The sequence below is a fragment of the Megascapheus bottae genome, chromosome 11 (genome assembly GCF_031878675.1).
Source record: "Megascapheus bottae isolate mThoBot1 chromosome 11, mThoBot2.hap1, whole genome shotgun sequence".
Taxonomy (NCBI): domain Eukaryota; kingdom Metazoa; phylum Chordata; class Mammalia; order Rodentia; family Geomyidae; genus Megascapheus; species Megascapheus bottae.
This window is the reverse complement of record NC_143519.1, coordinates 16746208-16766250: the sequence shown is the minus strand read 5'-3', so window position 1 is coordinate 16766250 and position 20043 is coordinate 16746208. Positions and strand designations below refer to the sequence as shown.

The window sequence follows — 20043 nt, the reverse complement described above, 5'->3', positions numbered from 1 at the left end:
ACAAAAACTAACTAGGTATATGACCAACAAACCAGGACTGCATATGATAAAGGTATTCTACAGAGAAAAGGGAAATAAACAGAACCGATAGATACAGTAAAAAATAAATGCAATAAAGCAAGAAGACTAGTGAATGAAGAATAAGAAAATATGAAACATTACCAAGCAACAAGATGACATCACTTAAATAATAACCCTGAATATTTTTATAAATCTCCAAATGAAACATAATTACAAATTGAATTCAATCAATTGTTGCTTAGCAGAAATCCATTTTTATCAAAAAGTCGTGTAGTTTTGGGATAGGATATTAGAAAAAATACTAGCAAATACACACTGGCTTTAAAGAGTTCAATAGTATTAGGCCACTGGTGCATGCTACTAAATCAATTCTGGATTTATGGTGTCTTCGCCTCACTATTGTTTCCTGCAATAAACACCTGCTAGCTAGGAGAATGTAGAACTCGTACTGGAGAGAATTGTTCTGATTTTATTTGATGCTCAGGAAAAGGCTCCATGGGCAGAAAAGAGAAAGGTTCTAGTTCTGATGGATAACTTGATACCTAGACAGAATATTGTAATTCTTGACTTTTTATTTAAATAATAAAATGTTTTCTATTTTGCTTGAATGAACTCAAGTCAGACTATGTGACAATTGATTACATCATCCATGTTCTGTTTGAATGCTGACAAAACTAAATAATGTAATGTAATTATGTTGAAATATTTTGCATACCAGGGGTATTTTATTAGATCTTTCTGTAAAATATGTCATCTCACATTTTATAAATAGATAAAATTTATGAAAATATTGTTATATTTATTGTCTAGTTTATACAAATAGGTATCTCTGCTGTGAGACATATATGATTACTATGAAAACTTTTAATTGGGTTAATCATATCTAAGAGTAAGAGGCCAAAGATATATAAAGTTAAAGAAGAGCCAGTTTTCAAAGACTTTATGGTTAAAACAAGGAACCTATGCACTGAATCAAATTGTCTCAAGAAAACATCAGTTTGCAGTTGGTACTTGTCCAACTTCTTCATTCAGGCATCCTTCTTCTGCTAGTGTGACATCACACATCATTGGTTTGTTTTCCTAGAAGTAAAGACAAAGCTTTTGTTCAATGACTGTGTGTACATATATATGGTATATATATATATTCGGTTCATTTGGCTTATGCCTATGATCTAGAAGAATTTAGATGGAAATTTCCCTCTACTCTTACCACTGGTACCCTATACTCCAGGATATACTAATCCTGTTCCCCTCTGGGTGGTAGATTTTTCAGGATAGCTCTGGATGAATGCATTAGCTCCAGTAGCTAGCTTGAGATACACCTGTAACTCTGTACTTGTTCTCCATTAAATATGTATTGGAGCTTTTTGCCTCCTAGCTATTGTGGTCTGTTTAAAAAGAAAAAAGGAGCCCTCAAAACAAAGACAATAAATGAACCAGCATAGAGCAAGCAAGTAATAGAAAAAGATGTGCTAGCCACTAAAAAATCACTTCGTAGAGATCGCGAAATGAACTCTGTATCACAGATAATATTTCTCTGAAGAAATCGGTGTTCTTATATGTCATTTAATCATTGGAATAGGACACTATCCTCCAAGAAAATTGAGGAAGAGTTTAACTTCAGGAGGTCAACAGTCATCCAAGGAAAAAGGGTTAAGTAGCTGGAAAAATAGGCATCTGAAAGTTTCTATCAATCCATTTTTTCAGTAAGTAGAGATGGGCGCTATTACCAAACTAGATTTTGCAATACACTATCAGCTTCCATTTCTCCATCTTGAAGGATATATATATATATACATATATATACATACATATATATATGACTAAGCTGTGATTCAAATTTTACTGTGCTTGAGGACATGAAATGGTATATATTTTCTGATTCTAAAACTTATTTTTAAATGGATCTTCCAAAATCAGAAGCTTTTCTTGCATTGGTAAATAAAAAGTGACTAATCTTTCTTTCCTAGGAAAGATGAAATATTAAATTTCTAGATGATGATTTAAAATTGAATTAACTGACAAGATGAACAATACAATGCTGAAATTTTGGGTTTATAGACAAGATCTTACAGAATAATTCTTTAAGGCATACTCTCTTGAAGCAAGTAATCAAATGACCAGACATTTTAAGCTTTAAGTTATGTAGTGCAAAAAGAAGACTAGGTGATGCCTATGAGTTCTCACAATATTAATTAATATGCAAAGCATATAAAGCATAAAAATAGTACATACTAGTTTATTATAAGCTGTATTTTTGTATTCATGATGATTTTACTGAAAATCATTACCAGAAATGTTTAAATGACATATCATGTTAATATTCAGTAATTTTAGTATAGACAAAGACCTCGATGTGATATATTCACTGTGTTATAAAGAGATATTCATATTCGTGGACCATAGCACAATACATCATGAATGTTGTTGCTTTTCCTGAAGTTACTAGTATCATTCAGCTCTATGTGTCCTTTCATTGCTGAGTCTAGAATTTATCTTCACAGAACTAAGTAAAGCACATTAAAGTCATAATGGTATTGGTCCCCAAGGGAAAGTTTCATTTTTTAATATAATGCTGTTGTATCAATTTATATAAAATATCTAAGGAGAAACAGAAAACACGGGAAAAGGTATATCTGTAATAGTAAGGACCTAAATCCTGCAGTTTTAAAATTAATTCTATTTATTTAATCAATGACCCTATAAAATTGTACATTATAACCTTGTTTCATTCTGCCAGAAGACTAACAACAAAATTGGATTGCTCCTGACATTGTTTTTTAATGCTGTAAACCAAAAAAAAAATAGTTTCAGTAAATAAAATGCCCAACCTAAATTATGCCAAGAATATTTTGAGACAATGATTACCACAATGAATTTTCTTTCCTTTAAAATCTTGCCAAAACCCATTAGAAAATTTTAAATTTAATCAAAGACTTAAGTCCTCTATTTCATTTTATCTTTTGTATGTAGTATCACACATTCTATTTTCTTTCTACGGCTTTCTTATTAATCACTAAGCTTTGTAACTTGGCAAATATAATTTATAGATTAGTAATGATTGTCAAGTATTTTATTAAAACCTCTTAAGAAAAAAATAGAGTAAAATGCATCATACTAAATCACATTTTGATTGTTTAAGAGACTGTAATAGGTGAATAGATGTGCATTTATTTTATAGGTGTACAACAGTTCAAAAACAAATTATCAAAAGAACTTTACTTTTAATTATTGCTGAACTACCAAGAATATAAAAGAGCATTTGTCATGGAAATTGTTCAGTGAGTAAGTGATGGGTACTGATTCACACCTTAGCCAAAAACAATATACCTAAAGGAAGTAAAAATGTTTTAAATGTATATAAAAATCTACCCTGTTGTACATTAACAACCATCATTACGTGGTCTACTGTCAGATCCTCTCATACACTAATCTTTCTTTTTCAAGCCCTAAGTAAATTTCATTTTCACAACAAAGCTCTATTTTTCTCCTATATTTGTTTCAGTGATAAATACCTGTTGAATATTTACTACTTGATATTTGGCTAAACTCTTCAGCAGAGACAACATAGTGATAAATATTTCAGTAAAACAGAGAATATGATGCTATTACCTTGTACATTTCACAAACTAGTAGCTAATATGTGAGACCGGGAGCGTGGCCTATTAGTAGACTACTCGCGTGTATGAACAAAGCCCTGGATTCAATTCCTTGGTACCACATACACAGAAAAAGATGGAAGTGATGCTGTGACTCAAGTGACAGAGCACTAGCTTTGAGTAAAATGTGTCCAAGGACAGTCAGTGTGTCCAAGCCCTGAGTTCAAGCCCCAGGACTGAGAAAAAATAAAATAAAAAAAACTAATATATACTACTTAGGTCTACTAACTGATGACTTTGCATTATGCAGGTGATCAAGAATTAAATTTTAAATGGTTAAGGTCAGACAGGACAAATGATGTTATTTAGATTCTTTCTGATTCTACCTTCTATGAGAGATAATAAAACTCTCATGCAGAATTATGATCAGTAAAAGTAGTACTTCCCTATGTCAGATGAGGAGCAAAAACTACCAGAATTACCATGCAGACTGATTCAACTTAAGTAAATATTCTAAAACCAAAGACTTAAGGACATTTTTTTACCATCAAGTTTCCTCATTGTACAAAACTATAATTTTGAAATCTGACCAGCTTTATATTCCCCATGTTTTAAATTTAACCTCCTCAATTTTGAGCTTAATATTTTTTCCTATTAAATTATATGTTCCTACAAATTTTTTTATCTCAGACAAACTTTACACAATATTTTTCTAATTTGTTATGGGCAGGTATGCATGTAGATGATATATATATATATATACAAAGATACACATCAAGCTGAAGTTGATATTGTTAGAAGATAAAAGCTATTGATAATGAGTAAAGAATTAAGAACTAAATCAGCAATATTATAAGGGATTCCAAATGGTGACTTAATGAAAAACATAGTTTTCCGTTGAGATGTTTCATGAGAAGCTTGTCAGCCAAAATCAAATGTTTTAATATCTTTCAGACACTGTTGAGGTTCTTTGCAATGTTTCCTACTACTTAAAATTGAATAAATGTATTTTTTTCTTGAATAAAGAACCTTAGGTATTCTAAAGAGACAAAATTCATCAAACTCTACCTCACCCCAGTAAGAATGACCATTATCAAGAAAACCAAGACCGGTGGGGGGTATGGGGGGGGAGGGAAATGGGTACCAAGACATGTGAAAGGGTATCAATGTATGTGAATTAATGCACCTCTATCTGGCAAATATCATGTAACCCTTTTACTAATTACAATAAAAAAATAAACAAGCCTTACAAGAATGTAAAAAAAAAAAAGAAAAAAGAAAACTAATAACAGATGCTGGCTGAACTATATGTCCATGAAGATACAATACTACACTTCTGAGGGAATGTAAACTTGTTTAACCTCTCTGGATAGCAGCATGGAGGATCCTCAAAAGACTGAATGTAGAGTTCCTCAATGACCCAGCAATTCTCCTCCTGGGCATTTACTCAAAAACCACTAATGACTCCAAATTTAAGCTATGAGCATGACTATGTTCATTGCAGTTGTTATTTACCATAGCTGAGATATGGAATCAACACAGATGCATCTCAGTAGATAAATGGATCAAAAAATGTGGTGTACATACACAATGGAATTCTATGTACCTATCAAAAAGAATGGCATTGCTCTATTCTTAAAAAAATGGAAAGACTTGGGAAAAAGTACATTAAGTGAAGTAAACAAGACCCAAAGAGGCACAGACTGAATGGTTTCCCTCATTAGTCATAACCAGAATGTCTAGGACATTCTTAGCACAGGATCACAATTGCTCAATTGCCATTTGCATATGACCATGTAAAATGTAGTTTATCAAAATGAGCTCCAAGGAATAGACACAAGAAGTTTTTAGTATACAGTTTGATGTTATTTATTTAGTTTCTTTCTTTTCTTTTTTACCCCCTGGGCTTACTCCTTGTTAAAAATGTTTTTTGTTTGTTTGTTTCTGTGTATGTTTATCTGATATGGGGAAGGAAAGGGAAATCAGAGCAATGGTGGGACCAAGGATGAAAGCAAGCATTGAGGCTCACTAGACACTGTGTTGCGAGTGAACTTTGCAACAAATATACTCAAGGGAACCCCTCTATATATCACATTTACAATAAGATTTAAAATGTGATAGTAATATTTGATCTACCTGATAAGCAAAAACAAATAATCACTTCTTTTAAAACTTAAAGTGATTTTATTATTTTTAAAGTAAATTTTAATACAAAATTAACCATCAAATATAGATTTCTAGGGAAAATAAAATAGTTTTAGTTTCCTTGATTTCATTTTAAAGAAAGAGAATTCTTTGAACACACCAAATATGTAATTAGCATTCTTATTGTCATTTTTCTATTTTTTCAAAAAACTCAAGTTCTAAATCCTTTAAATGAATTGCCATAAGAAATGTTCATTACATAAACATGCAAATTAATATACATTTATGTTTTGTATCATTGACAGAGTTGATTGGGATGAAGTTTATTATTTAATTTGATTTCAAAGTAGATCTAATTTCTAGGCTTACATGGAAGGAAAAAATAAGACAAGTAAATCAAGGCAAGAGAGACACAGGTTTTCTGTTTTCACTCATATGTGGAATAAATAAATATGTAAGCAAACAATTCAGATGATAAGTGTACATGAATGTATTCGCTGAAATATAGTAGTTATCAGAGGAACTTAAACTGTGTAATTCCTTAGAAAGGTAAAATAAAAGTTTAACAAAATGAGAGCCAGTACTTGCACTGGGTGGGGTCGTCTAAAGAGGAGAGGTATTGACAACTAAAGAGAAGAAAGGGAGAATATGCAATCAAAATTCAATATATAATCCTACAACATTCAGAAAATAGAGAAGGTTGTATGTAGAGAAGGGATGAGTAAGACTGTTGAAATGTTGAAAGGGTAGACATCGATCAAGGAACATTTCATTTGTAAACTACAGTGCTGAGTGGCATCTTATTTGTAAAACTACTTAAAGGTAAAAATTTTGATGGAAGTAACTCTAAGTTCCAAGGGAAGCTTTCTGAAATTATAACATGACCATCAATAGGATATGGCAACCCTGAGGAAAGTTAGTAAACACAGAACTGAAAAGGTAAGTCAAATAATAAGCAGGATATGGAATATAACAACAAATGTTTGCTCTAGTATTCCTTTCGGTTTTTTGTTGTATGAGGTGCAGGCATTTCTCTGTGTGTGCCTCAGCCTCTGTGTGTGATTTTTTTCCTCATCCAGCTAATTAGGCTCTAGGATTAGCAGGGTTGGTGACTGCCAGTTATTGAGATATATAATCAAATGTGATCGGAAGTGTAATTTAAATAGAAAGAATGGATATTTTCCTTTGTGTATATGAGTGTGTGCAAATGTTGTACATGCATTCATATGTGTTGGATTCATTTCTATAAAGATTTATTTCCATAAAAAATATTTCCATGTTGCTTACTACATACCATTTAAAATTGATGTATTTGTCTTGCATATTAAGGAATAATTTAAATCTTCATTCTTATTTTTAACATTTCACAAAACAAAAGAGATAACTCAAAATATTCCTAGTGACTTTAGTTTCCTTAATGTGAATATTTTATATCTAGTTTCAATTACTTATGCATAAATATGGCATAATTAAACTTTATTACTTGTAATTTACACCATGGTTAATCATTGCTGAAAGGCCAAGTTTGAATTTTACACAGTATCTTAAAATAGAAGCCCTTCCAAATGAATGTGTTCAGTATTAATAACTGCCCTTGAAGTGCTTCTACCCAAATCTTCTTGTATGATTACCTGAGAAATAGTCTATGTCAGTAAGTGATATTTAAACAGATAAATTAGTTGTTGTAACAGAAAACACCTGATTAGAATATAAAATTATCAAGAAAGTAACTTTCTATCAGTGAATGTCTTTTTGTCATGTTCAATTTTCTACATTATGAAAAGAGATCCTACTTTTCTCTTTTTTAAATATTTGGTCCCTTTAATTGTGTCTGAACATTTTATATACAAATATTGACAGACAGATGAACATTTAAAAATTACTATATAAATGCAGTAAATAATAGTATTTTAGTTAAGTATACATTTGTCAAGTGACAACTTATGCATTATGGGAAAGAGACTGGCTCCCTACAGAACAAAGTACTTCTGTATAATTTACCAAACTTGGTAATGAAGTGTAGCTTTTTCCTAAAACCCTCGTTTTACTTTTCTCTACCCCAATTCTATTTGGTAAATCCAAGCCTGGCTATACTCTCCACAGTATTCCAATGGTGTGCTCATAGGCATAAACAGCTGATAGGATCAGATCTCACCTTGAACCAAATGGGGGGTGGGGAGGAGATACATTCTGTGCCTCTTCTGCAGGGGAAGGACCTGCCTTGTCTCTCCCTTGGACTTGAGTATATTTTCTAGATACAGCTGAGCTGATTTCTGAGGATGAAGTTCATTGAGCTCTTGCTAAACATGACCCTTTTGGGTCTCATCTTCCACACAAAAAACAACCAAAACAAAGAGAAAACCATAGTGATCTGTAGTGAATGTCTTTTCACTCTCTGTGGTACCAAGTATGTACTCTTCCTGGGAGTGTCTCCAAGACAAGATTTCATCAAGGAGTAGTAATTTTGAAGCCTAGTGTCTGATATTCACTGTAAGGGACACTCTCAGACTTTTTTGATCAGAGAGTCTGAGTCTTTATTATTGATCAGACCTATAGCAACTCCATATCCACATAATATAATCCAGTATGCTTTAACCAAAGATTATGTGGATTAACAAAAACAAACTTTCAAGTGAATATCAACCCATAAATTTATTTGTTAGTGCTCTGTCTACAATCATATTATCAGTTGATGTCATCAAGGCTAAGCTCCAGGTGTCTGTAACTGTTCATTGGTGAAATCTATCTATAATATGACTTTTAGTTGTTTAGATGATATGGCATCACCTTTGACTACAAGAAGAGGATAGCATCTAAGCCATTAATTTTAGAGTGAGAATCTTGTATCTGAAATATAATACATGCAAAAATCTGGGTTGAGCTGGGGGCAATGGCTCATGCCTGTATCCTAGTTACTTAGAAGGCTGAGATCTGGGGAGAAAGGTTCAAAGCCAGCCTGAGCACAGAAGGACCTGAGACGCTTACCTCCAATTAACCTCTAGAAAAATGGGATGTGGTACTGTGGCTTAGGGGCAGGGTGGTAGCCTTGAGCTGAAGAGCTCAGGGACGGTACCCAGGCTGAGTTCAAGCCCAATGACCCACAAAAAGCACACAAAAAAATCTGCATTGAATTGTGTCTCAGAGAAATAGACAAAAGAGAGAGCAATATAAGAGAGACACCTTTGCATGAATGTGCATGATTGTTAACTCCTGCAGTATGTCTTTACGAGTCTCTGTGGCGTGTCACAGAGTATTTTGGTTATAATGGCATATTTTTCAAATTTATGTTTTTGGAAAACAATCAGATGGACCTAGAATCCCTGTAGATGAGCACTCTGGATTTGTTTCCTAGGTCTAAGTTGTCATCTCATTTCCTGTGTTATAAAAAAGGGGAGTGGGCTACACATATTCAAATCCTCCTGCATCAGTGTAATGCTCTTCTCAATAGAAGGCCCAAGTGCTAATTTAAATGGAACAACTGTGCAACCTCTAGGGACCTTGTTCCCTGCTTCAGCTCTGCTTTCTCCCTTGTAAGCAATAAATCTTTTAGCATTTTCTCATTATTGGCATGGGTCACTGTGTACTGTGGATAACAACCAACAGATGCCTGTGATTATGAGGAAGGACAGGCAGAATGTCCTCACTTTCTATTGAAATTGTGAGTATCTAGAATAAGAAAGTAGAATTTCATACCCCGTAAAATCCAGAATTTCCATGAATAAGTTATTCACAGAAAATACTTAGGGAAAGAAATTCTAACTTCTTAGATAAATGTGGTATTTATTTTTAAGTTTCTTAAAGTTCATCTCTTTTTCATTTCATCATATATGCGATCATAAGAAATTTACAAATGAAAGATAAGGAATATGTGTTAATGTATAAGTTCATGGATTTACTTGGCTGTGGACCATATACATTAAGAGTGTTGTACTATTTATTTTTCTAAGTTTTGTGAGAATATATAACATATACTTGTGTTACACAGAACATATACACTGAAAACATTACAAGGTGCTGTCACAATATTAATTCAGAGTGTCTCTTGCTTTACCTATTACCTTTTTCTTTTTTGGGGGGGGGGTACAGGGGTATGGGGCTGAACTTTGACCTGGGTGCTGTCTCTGAGCTCTTCAGCTCAAGGTTATCACCCTATCCTTGAGCCACATCCCCACTTCCTGTTTTCTAGTGATTACCATATTATCATTTTCTATGTATACTCAGTGACCTTTTTTTTTTTTTTTTTTTTTTTTGGTGAGTCATGGGGCCTGGGTGCTGATCCTGAGCTCTTCAGCTCAAGGCTACCGCCCTACCCCTGAAATGACAGCCCCTCTACCAGTTTTCTAGAGGTTAATTGGAGCTAAGAGTGTCATGGCCAGTCTTTAGTACCTGGGCTGGCTTTGAACTGTGATCCTCAGATCTCAGCCTCCTGAGTAGCTAGGATTACAGCCATGAGCCCCCATGCCTGGTTTACTCAGTGACATTCTTTAATAAATTAAATATCCTATTAACTAGTATCCCTATTAAATTATACTGATATATGACTTTTATGCTCTGTAAGTGTTTAAAAGTGCTTTATTTTTAACTTTTTACATTGTGCTTTCCATATTTTTTTTTTTTTGCCAGTCCTGGGCTTGATCTCAGGGCTTGAGCACTGTCCTTGGACTTTCTCAAGGCTAGCACTCTATCTACCACTTAACCTTCAGCACCACTTCCAGCTTTTTGCTATGTATGTGGTACCGAGGAATCGAACATGGGTCTTGGTGCATGCTAGGCAAGCACTATACCACTAGGCCAAACTCCCGGCCCTGCTTTCCATATTTTTTATGAGTGTCTGTTTTTCTTGCTTACAGTTTCATATGACTACAAATGAATTTAGCAGAGAAAATATACGTTATGTGGAAATTAAAAATGTGTGTATGTGTGCAAGAGAAAAGATATTCAGAGAATCAGAAAATAAGGGAAGTATAGCAATAAAGAAAATATGCTTATTGTTTCAGACTAGAAGGTCTCACTGAGAATGGGATGTTTAACAGAATGGTCTGCAGCCATCCAGGGATGGTTAAGGACTGGAACAATGACCATGGGACAGTGGAGAAGGAAGGATTCTGGGAGATTCATTATAAGTATGTGCTGTGGGCTGCTCAATCTTTGGACTATTGCACAGAACTGGACTGACATTGACAAAGAGATATTAAAAAAAAAGGTAAGAAAGCCATGACCAGGTTGACATTAGAGAATTAACTTGATAAAGTAATAGGCATGCTGTGCTATTCCGTGAAGAACTTGCTTATTAGAATGAGTGCAAAATCAGAGAGAACAGCGGAGGTGATTTTACACATTCCGATAAGAAATGACCATAGTAACATGATAAGGATTATGTCAATAATTTTAGGGAGAATTAAACCTAATCTGTTTATATTTTTAAAAATCAGTACAAAAATGACATAACAATGGGTTGAGTATGCCTTGTGGCAATTTTATTTAAAAAATGGTCATTATAGCATTTGAATCCTTGAGGAAAACAGGTTCACTCCAATGTGTGACTCAGGATCTATGAGAGGTCCCTGTGACATCAACATTGTCATAAATTTACACATAATAAATCCATGGTTGTTAGCTATCTATAATTATTCTACTTTACGCAATTGTACAAAATTCTGCTCTCGGAGAAAGTTGCCTATGTGAAGGCTTTCTGACTTATGTGCACAAATCCCTCTAAAACAGAATGTTGAATTGAATCTAAATGCTGTCTTGGAAAGATGAGAGAAATGTAATCTGCTTAACTGCTGAGATTTAAATCTACATTTCATAAGACATTCTGGAAATTTGCACATAAAATCATAGAACAAATCTCTCAGTCTTTTTTATTCCCAGTATAGAAGTTACATGAAGAAAGCATGGTTCTTTTCATAATCTCTCATAAATTCAAAGATTGTGATTCTATTCCAGGATTTTTATTCTGGGTGAAAATTATCTAGAAGATATGTTTTTTGTTGTTAAATTAAGCAGCCAGTCAATCAAAGAGAGTTAATGTGTTGTGTTGATGACTGATAAAATTAAATCTAATTATACATACTTTGTTTTAGATAGAATAAGTTACGTATTTCTTTTTTGGGGGGGAGGGGGTCATGGGCCTGAAGTCTGTCTGGGTCTGGGTGCTATCTCTGAGCTTTTCAGCTCAAAGCTACTGCCCTACCCCTTGAGCCACAGCACCACTTCCTGTTTTCTGGTGGTTAATTGGAGGAAAGAGTCTCAGAGTCTTTAGTGACCAGTTGGCTTTGATCCACAATCCTCCAGTCTCAGCCTCCTGAGTAGCTAGGATTACAGGCATGAGCCACTGCACCCAAAATGTTTCTTAAAATATTACTTATTTTGTACTTATTACTCATTGGTACTTATTTTACTGGGCTTTGACTTAGTTGATTTTCTTTTTAATTACTCTATTTGGGTTCTCCAGAGACTCTTTTTCACTGCAATTAATTCATTTGTAACCAAATTTTACCATTCTATGTACTTATTTGTAGATTTAGGAAGTTTGGCCTAGTGGTAGAGTGCTTGACTAGCATGCACAAAGACCCTGGGTTTTATTTTTCAGTACCACATACTTAGAAAAATGCTGGAAGTGGTGCTGTGGCTTAAGTGGTAGAGCGCTGACCTTGAAAAAGCCCAAGGACAGTGCTCAGGCCCTGAGTTCAAGGCTAAGAACTGGAAAAAAAAATAAAGAATAAGAAAAAAATTTAGGGGCCGGGAGTTTGGCCTAGTGTTTAAAGTGCTTGCCTAGCATGCATGAAGACCTGGGTTCGATTCCTCGGTACCACATATATAGAAAAAAGCCGGAAGTGGTGCTGAGGCTCAAGTGGTAGAGCTCTAGCCTTGAGAAAGTCCAAGGACAGTGAGCTCAGGCCCTGAGCTCAAGCCCAGGACTGGCAAAAAAAAAAAATTAAATACAAGTATCAGTTCACTTACAGCCATGGCATCATTGTTGTAAAAGACAAACATGGGATTGGAAATAGGCTAATAGTTTATAGTTAGTACTAATTTACCAGTCAGTATGATACTTTCAAATATAGTCTCTTGAAAAAAAGAAAAGATATTAACTGTATTAAGAGAATGACATATATTAAAGAGAATTTCACAAATTGCAAAATAAAAATGATTTTCACTGAGACACAGACATTCTAATATGTTGCTACTTTATCAATCTTTTCATGTTAAGTGACAGAAAGTATAATTTTAAATTATATTCACTGCCTAGAAACAGGCAACATCTATGATCTTCATGCTCTCTTCAGAACCATTCAGTTTCATTCCAACAGTTAAGCCAGGAGTTTCTCTTGATCAGAACCATTCAGTTTCTTTCCAAAAGTTAAGCCAGGAGATTTTCCCATAGCTATCAAATTTTATTTTATAAGTATTCACAAAGAAAAGTACATTTTTTCTAAGAACTTGTAGACTTAATCCCAAGCCCATCTGCCTGAAATACCTATGAAATCTTGCGATCTTGAAAATGACACATTTTACTCATCAAAGAGAAAATCATATATCCTTCAGAATGTTCTCAAGGAAAAAATATCATTTCTATATAAATTTTCTCATCTTGCTCATAGAAAAATTATCTCATGCTAAGGTAAATTATAAAAGAAAGTGGAATGCTGATATGCTTGTGTAATTCAGGAGAGAAATAAAAATATTGTTATTATTATATCTTTATACAGACATAAAAAGCTTAATTCAATCTGGTAGTGTTGTCCCATGCCTGTTATTGCAGCATTTAGGAGACTGAAATGGAGGGTTGTCAGTTTGAGATCAAAACATAAATAAAACAAAATGTTTATAGATTAGTGATTTTTTTTGTTTGATCCGTATGATTGATCATGTTACTCCTAAAATATTTAAATCAATCAAGTTATTTAATTTGTTGAAGAAGGGACTTCCAGTAATTCAAGCAGGCATGAAGGAGAGATATGTAAAAGTAAATATAAATACAGAGATATGGAAATGTAGATATAGACATTTGTGTTCATCAATGTATCTTCTTCATTCTGCATCATCTATCTATGACATAAATAGTATTTTAATAGTTTTAAGTTTCAAAAAATTGTTTCCTTTTCTTCACATATTCCTTTATGTTGCTGGTTACATTGAAGGAAGTATGTAACACTCTTTTTGAAATATCATTTTATTTTAATTTTTAAAATGTATTCTGTTTTATATTAATATAGCTGTTCTGAATTATAAAAAATTTGCAAGAAATGGTATAATAAACAAATAAAGTTATATCTTGCAGAGAATTAGAATGGAATTAATGAATGTGGACTCTATTCAACTGCTTAATGCATTAGCTTTCTGCATAATCCATAAATTCATATACTTAGCTATATACATATTCATACTAGCTACAAAAGAGCCCATTTTATATTTTTTAAATGTTTGAACTAAGCCCTTTTATAAAATGTTTTCTGTTACTAACAATGATTTGGAGCACATTGGTCCTCATGATAGAGAAATTCCACATGGTTTTCCAAGCAAGAATTACGTGATTGGCAAAGTATTCTAAGCATATGACCAAATAAAGCAGCAAAACCTCCTAAACCTCTAAGTTTATAAAAGATCTTCTCTCTTGTGAGAAGAGGTTTTGCTATATATTCCAATTTATAAATGCATTACAATTATTTCGTGTATTAGCTTCTCTCCTGGCCGTGAAACTTGCACATTTTATTCGTGTTTCATACTTTTGATGTAATTCACACATATATTCTATGAGTACTAACTACACTTAAACAAAAACATGTCCATATTTGTTACTGAAAGACAAAAATATATATTCAAAACATTTTTCATTCTCACTCTTTGGAAACAGATTAAAAATTATTCATATAAAATGGTAAAAGGCAGACTTGTGTTCATGGGAGATCCTAATAGATTACACCTGGTCATTTGTGTCAAAAGTCTGATGGAAAATTTACCACAGAGAGGGAGGAAAGGATTTAATTAGTGGGGCCATATTGTCAAGACGAGGATCATTAATTTCAGCCAAACCAAGGTACTGAAATGAGCTACACATTTCTAATGGAGAGATGAGGTAGAGCTAGGCAGAAGTAAGTAATGTTTGGCCAGACTGATGCCTTATCTTCCCTTCTGTCCTGGTTCTGAAAAGTACTCCAGCCACATCCATATCACTAGAAGAGACAATTCAGTACCTGGGATAGTACTATTCTATTTGGGGCAGAAAATGGTGGAAATCTCATCTTCTCTTATCTGCTGGTAATCATACACTGTTCCTGGAACTCTAGGTAACATTAGGTTTATGCAATGACTTAGAGATTTTACAATCCTTTAGAGGAGTTTAGAGTAAGGCTTTTAAATAAAGTTTAAAAAAGCTGACAGTAAAATACTTTTCTTGGTTTTCTTATCTTTGTGCCTTCAGCCTTGTACAAAGGATAAGATTAGTTTGATAAACTCCAGAGTGATCATTCTTATGTCAATTGTTTTTAAACACGCACAACAGAGGTGATTGACAGGCTTTGGCTCAACCCTTGGCAGGAGTCTAGCCCCCCCCAAAAAGGGAGGCAGGAACAAAACAAAGACAAAAGTTCCAGTTTTTATCCTGCTTTTAACTACATTGTGACCCCAAGAGGAGATCATTACTATTTTGATCATACGCAACTTTTCTTTTGCCTGTCCTGGGCTTGAGCTCAGGGCCTGAGCACTGTCCTTGGACTTTCTCAAAGCTAGAGCTTTGCCACGCGAGCCTTAGTACCACTTCCGGCTTTTTTCTATGTATGTGGTACCGAGGAATTGAACCCTGGTTTTCGTGCATGCTAGGCAAGCACTCTACCACTACGCCAAACTCCCAGCCCCTCATATGCAACTTTTAAATCCTTATTATAATCAAAGATCAGGGAATCGATCAATACAAATTAACAATGGCTCTTAAATACAATTAACTTGTGCAAATGTCTATTTCCATCATTCGCTCTTAAGAATTATGGAGCAGTACCTGTGATCTCTTTCAACATTTCTAAATTTTATTCCCCACTGCAGTCATACTCCCTGGATTGTGTGCATGTTTACAATATGCTTTCCCTGGTTGGAGTCATCCCACATGTGTTTGTGTGTTTTTACACCTCATAATTGTTGCAACAGAAGCAAGCAAGCATATTTAAAAGGGTTTTGTATGAAGCACTTTTAAATGCACTTTCCAAAATATGTGGCTGTCCTGACTGGTTATTGCAACACAAATCATGTGTTGGCCTATAGCTGCTGAAATCCCTAGCTGCTGAGTGTCCTAGAAATTAAATTATATTTTTCTTCTTTGGCACACTACAGAATTTGAGGCTGATCTCTGAGGTTAAATCACTTTTTTGACCTCAGAGATCTTTCAAGAAGTATTCATAAGAAGCTGTCTCCGGAGCTTTCTACTTTAAGGTAACAAATGATTTGAAAAAAATGAGAAAGAGAGAGGGAAAGAGAGAACAAAGGAAGGTTTAGTGGAATATAATCTGAACTCATATAAATTAGATTTATTTCTAAATTATACTTATTTTTGTTTCTTCATGTTTTAAACAATTATTCAAATTCTTACCATTTTTAAACTATAACACACTACTAGTTAGGGAAATACACATGGTTGCACTTAAAATGATAACCATAATGATAACCATAATAACTTTCTGCTACATATTTTTTTTCTAAAAATATGTAAAGATGTGCTGGGAATGTGGCTTAGTGATAGAGTATTTGCCTAGCATGCATGAAGCTGTGGGTTTGTTTCCTCAGTACCACATAAACAGAAAATGCTGGAAATGGAACTATTGCTCAAGTGGTAGAGTGCTACCCTTGTGCAAAAGACACTCAAGCTTGGGTTGCAGCATTCATTTCTCTGGAGAGAGTAAGAGAAAGAGGCAGAGAGACAGACACACACATTACACATAGTGTTTTGCACTACTATGTTAAAAAATCTGATTGACATTTGAAATTTAGACTTCCGGGTCTAATCAAAAAGGGAAAAAAATACAGCATGAAAATAGTGTGTGTTTTCAATGCTTATTCTGGCTGACATAAAGCTCTAAACAAATGTTACTCTATATGCTACTACTATTACCAATAAAACGTATCAAATAGTGCCCTACCTTTTAAGACTGTTATGATGTTTTGTTAGTTTCTGGCCTTGAATCAGACATACACAATAACTTTCAACAGAGCTTACATACCTAATTATTTATCTTTGTATATAATGCATTACTGAGGTTCAAACTTCCAGAAAAGCACATCTTAAAATGTGGTTTTAATGTTCTTCTAGGGTTCATAAATGTCTGTTAGACTAGACATTTGTATTGAGTTTCCCATTAACGAAGATATTGTTGGAGACTAACAAAAGCAGACACAAATCCTTCTCAGCATGAACATTCTATTCTGATGATGCATAGTACTTAAAAGCCATCCGTGTTGCCAAAGGCAACAGAATATTTTAGGTGTATTGTACTGAGAGTGAATATTTGTCACCTCGATTGTCTTTTTTTAGGCTGATGTCTGTTTTGTGGTTATCGTATGCCTATCATGCTTGATGATGTGAGGAAAATGTATAACCAGGTCTCAGAATTAGTTTTATATCTCTAACTGTTCAGGAATCCAAAAGTTTTGCTTACCAGACATCTGATTGATAGTGATTGATGGAAAGCATAATGAAAATACAGGACTATATGTGTTTTAGCTATTATATAAAGGAAAAAATCTCATTAATGCTCCTCTGTTAATGATACATTCTTTTCTTTTGACTGAGGTTGTAAAAGTCAAAATTTCTTTTATCAGCAAATCACCAATTTAAGTAGTAGGGGAATACCTTCATAACAGAAAACATAGTTCATTAAAGAAAATAATGCATTAAATTTGTGATAGGAAATTATAATGGAAATTGAACTTAAACACAGTAATGTATTTAAAGTTATATAATAAATAATATATATTATACTGGATATTATTTTTAGTGAAGTCAAGCTGGATTAAAGTAAATAAATATTAAGCCTTCTTTCTACCTTTATATGCACTGAGAATAGCCATGTAAAAACCTTCTAAAAAGTGAAATGAAGCCAGGTGCTGGAAGCTCATTTCTGTAATCATATCTACTAAGAAAGCTGAACTCACAGGATTACAGTTCAAAGCCAGTGATGGTCTGTCATAAACTAGTAAAAAAAAAGCTGGAAATGGTGTGCTCAAGCATGATCCTTGAGAAAAATAGCTCAGGAACATGTCCAGGCCTTGAATTCAAGCCCCAGGACAGGCAAAAAAAAAAAAAAGAGTAAGATGAATCAAGAGATGGATGTCTAGAGCTATTGCTATATTTAACCATGAAATAGTCCTGTTTCTTATTTTATTGCTGAATGTGTAAGAGTTTATACTCTAATGCTTATACTACAAACTTTGTCAAGTGGCCAGAAGGCCTTACCAGAGTTTGGATCTATGATTCACTTAGTCATTTCTGAATGTGTCATTGTGACTCAAGTTATAATGAACTGCACTATGCAGATGATGGAGTAAAGTATTGGAAGAAATAGAACCCTGATGTCTTAGGAGTTGACTAATATACACATATACACATATATTTATTTTTATATCATAATTAAGCCACAATGAAATATTTCTGGTACATTGTGGCAGGTAGTCTGTTTTCTTGTAGCAAGGGTGCCTTTAGAAATCATCTCTTTGTCTGTTGTCTATCTCTCTTTCTTTCTTTTCTGTTCCAGATATGTTTTGCTTGCTCCACTGTTAGAATTGTCTTCAGTCTTTCTACCTCCCTTGAATTTTCCTTCCAAGATTCTGTGATTGAATTAATCTGACAATATTTCAAAACATGTCCCAACAATGCTTATTCACATTCTATGACCCCTAAACCAATAATTAATGTCATGGAAACTAAGTTACTATGCTCGTGATAATAAAATTACTACCAACTTGTATGGACCAATTATATACTAATCCCTATGTGATATACCAGTTAAACTTCCTTCTGTTTCATTAAAAAATAAAGCTTGATTTACCAAGTATCAGTATTTAAAGCTATGTGAATAATCAGTAAAGTGAATTAAAGATGTCTCAAATTTCTCTTAGGAGGTGACAATCTGTTTTATACATGTGTAATCCAGAATTGGCACAAAAGATCAAACTGATAAATTTCCAATTTTAATAACCTGCAAACCTGTGTCTCTGTGTGCACTCCCAGACATAGGTGTGAAAACTCAGTTTCACCCAAGGAACAGATCTTGCTACTCCACAAGTATCACATTCTCAGGCTGCTTCTCCACACTGCTGAATATCGAGTAAAAAGTCAAAGAAACAGGTCCCCATTTGACAGCCTGATGATAGTAAGAATATTCAGTTTACTGTGACAAAGTAGATACTCCTAACATAAACAGCTCCCAGCTATGCTTTGGAAGGGAAATTTTCTTTAGATGGCTCTGTAGAAACCTCTTTGAACAAGATTTTATATCTTTTACAAATCTGCCAGCTACTTTTTATGAGCTTCAGTTGCTCTTTATGACTATAATAAAAGGAGAGTAGAGACCATGTGTGTACCCAGTGGTCCCCAAAGCAAGCATCCTTATACCTAAAATATAATGAGATTGTGGAATGTTCTTTCCTTTCAGCTGTCTCTTTTTGCCCAGCCTATATTGCCGGACTAATAAGTTATGTGTGGAGTAAGTTGGACTTCATTGTTGTTAGTGATTCTAATAATTTCCCAAATGTTATATATTCTGTGATTGTAAGAACATAAATAAAAATGGAAATTGAAATTTCCAGTCATGTTAACATACCATGAGATAGATGCCTTGTGTAGATTGACAGAAAATGTATGCAGCATCATTTAACTTTCTTGTATCTTAGAACAAATATTTTAGTTCAGATCTGAATATAAAATTTATACCCTACAATAAGTTGAGAATTTAATTGGTTTAATGAACTTAGAGTACACTGTATCTAAAATATCAATCATATTTCATATTTTAGTGATAGATTTTATACTTGTTGAAAATTCTATACAGCAGCATAGATAAAATTATTCTATTCCCTCATAGATTATGTACACTGAAATACATTGTTTAATATCATAAATATTGTATTTTAAATAAAATGCCTGAGCTATATATCCTTGATAAATTTTCTTTCTTCCTCCCTCATTTTATTTCTTCTTTCTTCCTCCCTCCCTCTCTCCCTCCCTCCCTGCCTTCTCTCTCTCTCTCTCTCTCTCTCTCTCTCTCTCTCTCTCTCTCTCTCTCTCTCT

The 20043-nt window shown here is 33.8% G+C and overlaps 1 protein-coding gene across 1 annotated transcript in view; it reads right to left on the bottom strand.

Moving 5' to 3' along the window:
* Positions 1 to 201: 201 nt before the first annotated feature.
* LOC150056781 (uncharacterized) overlaps positions 202 to 20043 on the bottom strand; it is a 145422-nt gene continuing 125580 nt past the window's right edge. Inside the window, exon 4 of the mRNA XM_090341780.1 lies at positions 202 to 1101. The gene's annotated coding sequence lies outside the window, so the exon portion shown is untranslated. The remainder of the gene's footprint in view (positions 1102 to 20043) is intronic.